The 10,115-nt window shown below is 38.0% G+C and overlaps 1 pseudogene; it reads right to left on the bottom strand.

Annotated features, from left to right (window-relative positions):
• Positions 1–1,718: 1,718 nt before the first annotated feature.
• Positions 1,719–3,386, bottom strand: LOC107568590 (protein amnionless-like; annotated as a pseudogene).
• Positions 3,387–10,115: the final 6,729 nt, after the last annotated feature.

Here is a 10,115-nt window from a genome sequence, read left to right as displayed (position 1 = left end):
TAATCTCATAATATTTCTGCCCCCATGGGGCATATATCTCAGTGCCTGTGCATTCTGTGCCAGCACATTTCTAGACAAAATGTAATTTAAGACATGTGTATATAAGTTGACAAATGTTTCATAATTCTTTTTTAGTCATTCAAAGCTCAGTATCTGGTACACAACATAGTGGTAATTGTACCGTTGTTATTTTTGTTAATACACTGAGAGATTTGGATACATGATGTAGGCTGATGGCAGCTTTGGCTAGTTGTTGGACAGCTGAATTGTGAGCTGTAAATGGTGAAATGTACAGTAAATGGATTAACAGACGTCAGTGTTGCTGTTGTGGGGACTGTATGTAGGATAAAAGCACCATCACATTATGTTACACATAATTACACATTATGTTACATATAATGTTTACATGTATCTGGCCATAACGCGTGTGACATATGGTTGAGCTAGCGTACAAAGAGAGCCCTTTGTTGATCCTTGAGCTTTAACTTGTGGAGCGTAAACCTCATTACCACAGAGTCATTGCATTTATCACAACAGTAGATTTCTGGTTGAACTAAAGTATATTGTCAGTAAACACACTAGGGTTCATGCACAGGTCTGCAGTATAGCAGGTTCTTGAAAGCCTATCTGTGCTTGAGCTTTAACATGATGTCTTCCTTCAATATTTGTGAACACAAACAGCATTTACAGCCATGTTTTATAATGCATACATCAACTTTATTTATAATGTTATTTGTTGGTATGTAACTATTAAATTCATAATCTTGACATTTTTGCAAAATTTGTTTTTGTGTGTCTGATCATTTGTTTTGATTAACGTGTTGACCTTTAGAGTGGGAAATGGTCTAGACAATACATTTTGGTAAGTATTAAAGTGCTGCATCTACTTTTGCCCTGCCTCTCCTTGTGCAAACTGCAATAGATAGGGGTCAGCAAACTTTTATTCTAAGTGTGATCTCTTACAGGGCTGTTCAAAGCCTACAGAGAAGAAAAGGCTGTAAACGTAATGGTTGAAGAAACAAATGACCCCTTAGGATATGACAATATTTATGCTAAATATCCTGGCTGACATCAGGACAAAGATCATATATGATTCATCAGAACTAACCGGAAGACACAAAGCAACTTGCATGGACTCAAGATGACAGATCCACCTTACATTGAACCAGAGCTAGTAAGGTCATGAGGGAAGGCTTATATAACACTTATCATGCTTTCTCTTACCTGGCAGGACAGCAGCTTAGATTTTTACCTGAGGCTGCAACCTCTAGATCTACACTATATTGAATGTAGAAATTCTACTGTCTGCATTACAGCCATATATGTAACGCCTTCATTCAAAACTACACTCTTAATAAGATCTAAACAGGGTATTATGTACTGGTGATTTAAAGAGATTTTCAGTCTTGGTCATGCACATTTCCCCACAGCACTGCACATTTTGTACCTTTATGCACTCCATTTAATAAAGCTGATCCAGATCATCAGCTCATCAGAAGAGTGCTTCATAAATTGTATTGTCAAATGAAAGAGACGTGCTAATGAGCAGTGCTGTGGAAGACACAAGCACCATAATAAAATTTTTTTTTTTTCAGTTTATGTGTGTCTTTGTGATTAAATCATCAAGGATTGTTATGCTGTGTTAAAAGCCTTAAGAAGTTTTTATGCGTATTATTTTGTCATCACATCCCCCATCAGATCAACTGATACTAAGCCTTTCATGCACTAAAATCAGTTTCATCATAAACAGGATTTACGAAATGCACTCCTGACTGAGTTAGGGTTATCGAGTTTATCATCTCTGTCCCGTTTAGTCCTGGTTCCTCAGGCATCATAGTCAGTTTGTCAAACATGGGGTTGTCAAAGCCGTGGTCCAAGGTGCCACCAAGCTCCCCAATGTCACTACTGTTCTTCCATTTGCTAAATGAGGGGATGCTAGGCATTCTGGGTATCTTAACAATGCCACGACGGTAGAGCAAAGTCACGACTGAAAGTAAACCCACTCCAAGCAGGGAGCCCAGCACTGCACCCACTACTACTCCTTCACTGTTTCCAGCCGCTTCGCTGCTGCACGCCCCTGATGATGCCTGAAACTCTGCGCTGCTGATGCCGATGTTCAAGCCGTGATTGTGCACATCATGCACTACGTCTCGAGCGAGAGCTTCAGCCAGCTTCCCGGTCTCCTGACCTGTTTTCTGGTCCAGAAGCAACACCTGAATCTCCTGAGTGTCTCCGAAAGGAATCACTCGCAGCAGCCTCTGCACTTTTGACACTTTCGACATGGCCATCTTTGTAGATTCATATTTATGCTGACTGAGAAAGAGGTGCTGCAGCCGTTGGCGATACGACTCAAAGTTGAAGCTCGAAGAGAACTGAATGTTCACGACGGCACCACAAACATCGCAGCAGTGTCCCACTGGGTGCAGGGGTTTCTTGCACTCCAACGAATCGCATTTCACATTTGAACAGATCTTGTCTCGATTTCCAGAGTTATCACAGATGAAACCCGTGATATCGTCTGAGAAAACTCAGAGCTGCTGGTGAACTTTTTCCCAAGTACAGACACACTCTTCACGGGCACGTCATGATCAGATGAAACGTCCACACGGAATGAGGTGACCTCTTGAAATACCACGTCGTCATACTGGCATGGGACACTCTCCTCGTGGACTGAAAACTGATATGTACCTCTGTGCAGGTCGTCGATAGTGGTCGCAGCCACCCACATCGTTGGATCAAACCATTTCATAGATTCTGAGTCTTTAAAGTGTGCCGTGACCCCAGATCCACAACCAGGATCTCCACCTTCTCTTACAGTAAACCCAGCGCCAGATGCCAGAATCAGTTCTCCAGCCACCGGCAAGCTCATTCCAGTGATAGTGTGAGCCGTTTCGACATACACTGATACTTTCCTCTGAGCTAAAAACACCACTTGGTCATTACCGCAGGGTACAGAGCCTTTATCCCAGTTGGTAGCGTTTTCAAAATTGGTGTCTGGAATCCATTGCTTGTAGAGTGCGTTAGCAAAATGTAAAATAAAAAGTAAAAGCAAGACGTTGTGTCGAAGAGCCATGGTGAAAGGAATGGATAGGAAGAAAGACAGAGTGACCTTTGGTCAGTCACTAACGGTGCGACTGTCAAATGCATGCTCACTCGTTAACTTAGTGACAAATTCACAGGAGTTGTTTTGTCAGTAAAACATCTACTACAATGACAAAACAGGCACACATCAAGACTACTATAAAATATTTAATAGGCAAACTGTTGGCACTCTGTTGTGTACTTCTAGCAGCGGGTTTCATGAAAAACATGGTATAGGATAGGAGAAAAACCTCCCTCTCTCTGTCTCTCTCACTCATGTTTCTTCTTAAATGTAGTGGTGCCATGTTGGCAGAATACATTGTTACTGCAGTATATACAGTGTTGTAATTACTGTGATTTCGAGATGACAACACGTGACACTCTACTTGGAGCTGTCCACACCCTTGGACTCGGAACTATCGCACTATCAATGCCTAAACATAGCACCTAATGAATCTGAGGTGGTCAGGTGGTACAAGTTGTAGCTCTCAGAAAACTCCCAGTTCACAAGTAGTAATTACGAGTTCTGCTAGAACGTGAACGCTTTTTACAAGTTGGAATTACGATATGGCGTGAACGCACCTTTAGCCACTGAATTTGCCCTCCAAAGACATGACATCCAATTCAATGTCAGCAAACCCAAAATTTACCAAATGATTTACAGCCAAATAGTGTTTCTGATTGGCTAATTTAGAGACTTGGTAGGTAATGGGGTGTTTATCCGTGATACTACAAAAAATAATTAAAGGGGTCATATAATGCGATTTCAATTTTTCCTTTCTCTTTGGAGTGTTACAAGCGCTTGGTGCATAAAGAAGATCTGTAAAGTTGCAAAGACTAAAGTCTCAAATCCAAAGAGATATTCTTTATAAAAGTTCAGAGTCAGCCACACCTACCTAAAACGACTCGTTCTAACACGCCCCCACATATCTACCTCACTATGTGGGAAGATTTGCATAACGCCGCACAAATGTTCACGCAAAGAAAGAAGGCGTAACTTTTATTCTCAGGCTCTCGAGGTATTTTGATGTCAAACACCGATCGGTCTGCACACGCAAACAAAGCCAAAACCTAGATATTTTCGGCAATATAGAAATCCTGGTCAGAGAGAGCTTTATGTTTATGTGGCGCGATGCAACGCAACGCGTAAAAAGACAGTATAAGTCATTATAATCAGTAATTAGGTCCCCACTGGATGCAACAAATGCCTCGTTTGTAATGGGTTTTAATGTTTTTGTCTCGTCGTTCCGGCCGGACACGGCATCAACAGTATGTGAGGGGCGTAACATTTCCATCTCACGCTTGAGGTATTCGGCCAATCACAATGGACTGGATAGCTGGCCAATCACAGCACACCTCGCTTTTTCAGACCGATGAGCTTTGTAAAAATCGCCGAGTTTCAAAAAGGTGGGGTATAGAGGAGAAACAACAATGTACAGTATGTGGAAAATAATGTGTTTTTTTTTACTTTAAACCGCATAAACACATTTCATCACACCAGATACACAAAATAATGTTCTTTTTAGCAACATCATATGACCCCTTTAAATGAAAACAAAAACAATACCTAGAAGGATTAGCACATTCATATGCTACAATTACACAGTTCTCCAAGTTACTCTGGTACTACCTTGTATATGTAAAAAACAAACAAACAAAAAAAAACATCTCTCCTGGCTTTTGCTATTATTCAGCACTAAAAAAAGGAATGGTGACATAGAACAGCTAGTCAGATAATGGACCAATCACAATTGTTTCTGAATACTGGATAATGATTTTTTGCATGTACAAATCTTTGTATAACTTTTTTATTTATTCATTTATTTATTATTATTATTATTTTTTATAATTATATTTTGTAGCATAACTCGTCTGAAAAAAAACCCCACCTTATATTTGTATGCGATTCCATTTAGGAATCATATGAGCCACCATCCTAAAGGAGGACAGCTCAAATAGGGTATATGTCGAACATCACCTGACCAAACCCGGAAAACGGGTCTCATTGCTTCCACTTGTCGGAGAACGTGTTAACAGTCGTATTAAATAATAGCGATATCTATGGCCTTTTAAGATAATCAGTTAAACTAGCTAGCTGTTTTAATTGTTGACGTTTTATTCAATTTTTATATCTAAATGTGAAAAGAATTTAAAAAAAAATCTTTTAGATATCAGTCCGCATATGTGATGGACATTGGTTATGATCATCATTGGTATGAAGGCATCTTGAGTAAAACTGCTTCATATTTAACTAAGCATATGCAAAACGCTTGAACCGGAAGCGACAAGACCCTGCTAACAGAATACGGAAGTCTGTTGCGCATAACCCCTATTAAACATTAGTAACGTTTGCTTCTCATAGAGTGAGCACGTGTGTTTACATACACGTCAGCAGGAAATAAGACTACCTGCACCAACATGAACAGACAGGTGAGTTGTCACGTATATTTCCTTTAAAGAATCTGTCATGAAAGAGCCGTCAATTACTATATGTAGAGATCTTCGGTCATGTTTAAGTGCAGCTTAAAAAAAAACAAAATCGGTTGCATTGTACATAAAATTCAGAATCACTTTAAATATCGTAGTGTTAAAACTTGAACTGATACAGCATTTGTTTTGAAGGAATCTCAGGGGGAAGTGCCATTATTCCATGAGGATGAAAGTGCATTTAGGGAGAAGAAATCAAATATCAAGTTTGGTTTTTTATATAAGAATGTGACGGGGCGGCTGTTGGTGGGCTTGAGCTGGTGGAATCGGGTTGATGAAGAAGGTCACAGTCATTGGATGTTTGAATCCAGATCAGTGAGTCTCACCACCTACGACTTTACAATACTGCAGGATATTAAAACTATTTGCAACTATGGAAGTCAACCATATAATAAAAATCAAGTTTATGATTGTGACTAACAATACTGAGGTAATGTACAGCTTTAAAATATAGCTATAGCTAACTTTTATCGCAGCTTGAACAACGTTTAATGATCATGCTTTGTCACTGTTAGTGAATTTGTAAAACATTCAGTTGTGTAATTCTTTTAAAGAGTGGGATTTCCTCTTTTGAGTCACGGTGTTCAAATATTAAAAGAGTAGTTCATACAAATGTGAAATTCTGTCGTCATTTACTAACCCTTGTGTTGTTCCAGACCAATATTGACTTTATTTGTTCTGTGGCACACTAAAGGAGAATTGTTGAGGATCTTGTCAAGCACCAAACAGAATAAAAAAGTCACATGATAGCTATGTGTGAAAAACAGAAGTTGAAATTCATATTTATTGTACGTAATAAAACAGTAAAACTGTCCTCTGCTGCAAGTCTCAAATCTTACTCTCAATTTCTGCATATTTGAACATGCTGATCATGAATATGAGCTTTTTTAGCTTGTCAAATTGTGAACCATTACTTTTATGTTAAAGAGCTGTGTTAACTAAGATTCTTCAAAATGTCTCCTTTTGTGTCCCACACATAGAAAAATATCATACACGTGAAACAATGTAAGGGAGAATGAATAATGAGACAATTTAATTTTTGACTGAACGATTTCTTTCATTTCTATTTATTTGATCTATTTCCTTACAGGGAACCAGTAAAAATGTTGTCTCAAACTCTGATTCACAGATTTTCTGGTTTGGTTTGATCGTGTGCCCAGTGTTTTGGGCTTTCTTTGTGTTTAGTTCCCTTTTTTCCTTTAACATAAAGTAGTTGGTGAGTTTTTAAATTCTCTCGAATGAATCAGTTTGTTGCGTAAAACCTTTGAGCTGTGAGCTGTAACCTTCTTAATGTGTGTGTGTGTGTGTGTGTGTGTGTATAGGCGGTTGTGATCATGGGAGTTGTGCTGCAGTGGGCTAATCTATATGGATATGTGCGATGCAAAGTAGGTGGTGCAACCACACTGAAGAACATAGCAACTAATTACTTTGGCCTTAAGCTCTTCAAAAAGGTAACACTGACTTTTTAGAGAAATATACGGTGGCCGAGAAGTGCAGAACAAATCACAATTCTGAAAACAAAAGAACAAATTACAAACGCAAATGCAAGTCTAAAAAACAAAATAACAATTCAGAAAACACAACAACAATTCAGAAAACATTATAACAAGTCAGAAAACACAATGACAAATCTGAAAACAAATTAACAAGTCAGAAAACAACGACAATTCAGACAAACCGGAAAAGGTAGGTATAGTTTGAGACAGTGCCATTGGTTTGGGATTCAGAATTGTGATTTGTTCTGCACTTCTCGGCCACCGTAGAAATACAATAGTCTATATAATAAACTTACTTATACTTAATATTTTTTAACTGTTCTTTATTCATGTACAGGTAGTAGACAAACCAGAGGGACCCTAATTTGACTGTGGCTGGCTTAATTTTATTGACCAGCAAGTGTTTCCTCCTCATTTTGTCTGGTTGAACTATTTATTTATTTTATTTTTTCAAATTAATCATTATAATTTTTATGGAAAATTCTTCTTTCTTCTTCATGTTCCCATTGACAGCTTTTCTTTTTTTTCTTGCTAGATTGGTCAAACTTTGTGTTGCCTTAGTGTATATAATATGATCATTAATGACATACATTATTTGTATAAAACGTAAAAAAAAAAGTTCACATTAAAATCTTTTGAGTACAGTGCTGATCTAAAAATGATATGTCTTAATAATAATTACAATTATAAAGCATTGTAAAGTCTCCTTCAGCCTATCACGTGACGTGATGCGCACCGTGTGTGATCCTTCAGCTGGTCTCCAGATGTCTCTGTTGCTTCACATAGAATGTGTTACTTTAGAAACTCTGCAGTGATCAAAGGTTCAATTACCTTTAAACAATACTTGAGAATGTAAGTATTAAGATCTTAAAGGGGTCATATGATGCTATTTCAATTTTTCCTTTCTCTTTGGAGTTTTATAAGCTCTTGGTGCATAAAGAAGATCTGTAAATCCAAAGAGATATTCTTTATAAAAGTTAAAAGTCAACCAGACCTACCTAAAACGGCTCGTTCTAACACGCCCCCACATATCTACATCACTATGTGGGAAGATTTGCATAACGCCTCCCAAATGTTCACTCAAAGAAAGAAGGCATAACTTTTATTCTCGCTGTAGTATTGTCGCCATGTCGTGAAGGCGCTGTGTGATTCTTTGTGAAAGCGAAACTACTTTGTTTGGCCTTCCAAAAGAGGACGATATCTGCTTCGTCATGCCTGGAGCTGATCTGTGCTGGTCGCTGAAGAAATACTTAAATTTTGCGCTGTCGATCGCCGGATCGGCTTTCACCGTGGACGAAGCGGAGTCCAGCACCGGGGTCGTCACATGTGGTTGCCGCAGGCATCACAATATGGTAAGGGGCGTAACATTTCCGTCACACGCTTGAGGAATTCGGCCAATCATAACGCACTGGATAGCTGGCAAATTAGAGCACACCTTGCTTTTCAGAACGAAGAGCTTTGTAAAAATTGACGAGTTTCAGAAAGGCGGGCATAGAGGAGAAACAATAATGTACAGTATGTGGAAAATAATGTGTTTTTTTAACCTTAAACCACATAAACACATTTCATTACACCAAATACACAAAATAATGATCTTTTTAACAACATCATATGACCCCTTTAAGTACTAAAAGAGAGAATAGCGGGAATGCTTCATAAAATTTTATCCAAAGCATAGGGATATTTGACACTATCAACATAGTAATGCACTTTAACATTTGCACTCATTGAATCTTTTTATTATTAGAATCATTATAAATCATTTTATTTTATGTTTATCTTTTTATTTTTAGTTTGTGGACAAATTCTCACTATTAGCTAAATATTAACTATGCCGCAATAAACTTCTAATTTGCTGATTATTAAGAGTTAGTTAAGTTTAGGTATGGAAGGGTCCAAAATATGCTCATGCACAACAAGGCATTAATATGTGCTTTATATTACTAATAAACAGCCAATATGCTAGTAATATGCATGCTAATAATGGACTAGTTAATAGTGAGAATTGGTCGTTAAACTAAAGTGTTACCCTAAATTGTTTGTTATCTGCTGAATTTTGATCTCATAAGGTAATCACCACGCTGTGAGTGATAAATCATGAGTCAAACTATGAAACACTTTTTTTGTCCATATTTGACTGTTCTTTGAGCTGTTATGACAATGATGTAAGCCTCACAGTATTTTGCCTGAACCCTACCATGTTGTTTGCGTTGCAGCCCATAAGCGGAGTTTGACCAAATAGGTAATGTCATCTGTCCACAGCAAAATATGACAAATCACAACTTTTGTTTGATAGCTGCAATATAAAACTCAGAAATGGGTCAAAGTATACAGGCTTTTATGAGAATATGTGAACAAACATACATCACGAGCAGCCACTTAAAAGTGGTTTCATAGTAAGTAATTGTGATAGTACAGCTAATTCAAAAGTCTGCTGTTCTGCTCTTGTCATGTACCATTGGCACTTATTTTTTGGTCCAGATGAGACAGTGTGATTTCTACATATTCATCTGTCAAATCTATAAAAATGCAATGCTAATGGACACCATTGCTAGCTTAATTTAACACGCTAATTCAGACACTAGGTCTAGCTAACTGTTTCTCGGTGTATTCTCAGTGTATATGTATATGTATATGTAAATTGTGCACAAAGCCATTGTAACCTAAATTGTTGCATTCATTTGAACTCTTTACCAATGTTTGCACATGTTGGTAGACGTCATACTTTCTGACCAAAAGACATTCCTTCTGATGAGTGTCTTAGCTGACCCTCACTACTTTTTTTCCAAAACAAAAACATCTAAAAGCACCAAAAGACAACAGCATCTTAAACCTTCCTTGAAAATCAGCAGTCATAAAGTGACATGCTGGTTCTCTGCTGTAAGCATTTCACCCTTATTGTCCCTGCGTTCTGTCTGAGTCATGTGAGCACACCAAACACGTACAAGATGATTATGAGATGACAAGAAAATAAGGATGTTTTCATCAGAGTGGACACTAGATATAAACCCGTATTGACAATATTACAACTGAGACAAAACAAATGAATGA

This window comes from Sinocyclocheilus grahami, unplaced genomic scaffold (assembly GCF_001515645.1).
Source record: "Sinocyclocheilus grahami isolate Dianchi unplaced genomic scaffold, SAMN03320097.WGS_v1.1 scaffold1260.1, whole genome shotgun sequence".
In the NCBI taxonomy this organism is placed as follows: Eukaryota; Metazoa; Chordata; class Actinopteri; order Cypriniformes; family Cyprinidae; genus Sinocyclocheilus; species Sinocyclocheilus grahami.
The sequence above is the reverse complement of the archived record's forward strand: the minus strand, read 5'-3'. Positions and strand labels throughout refer to the sequence as shown.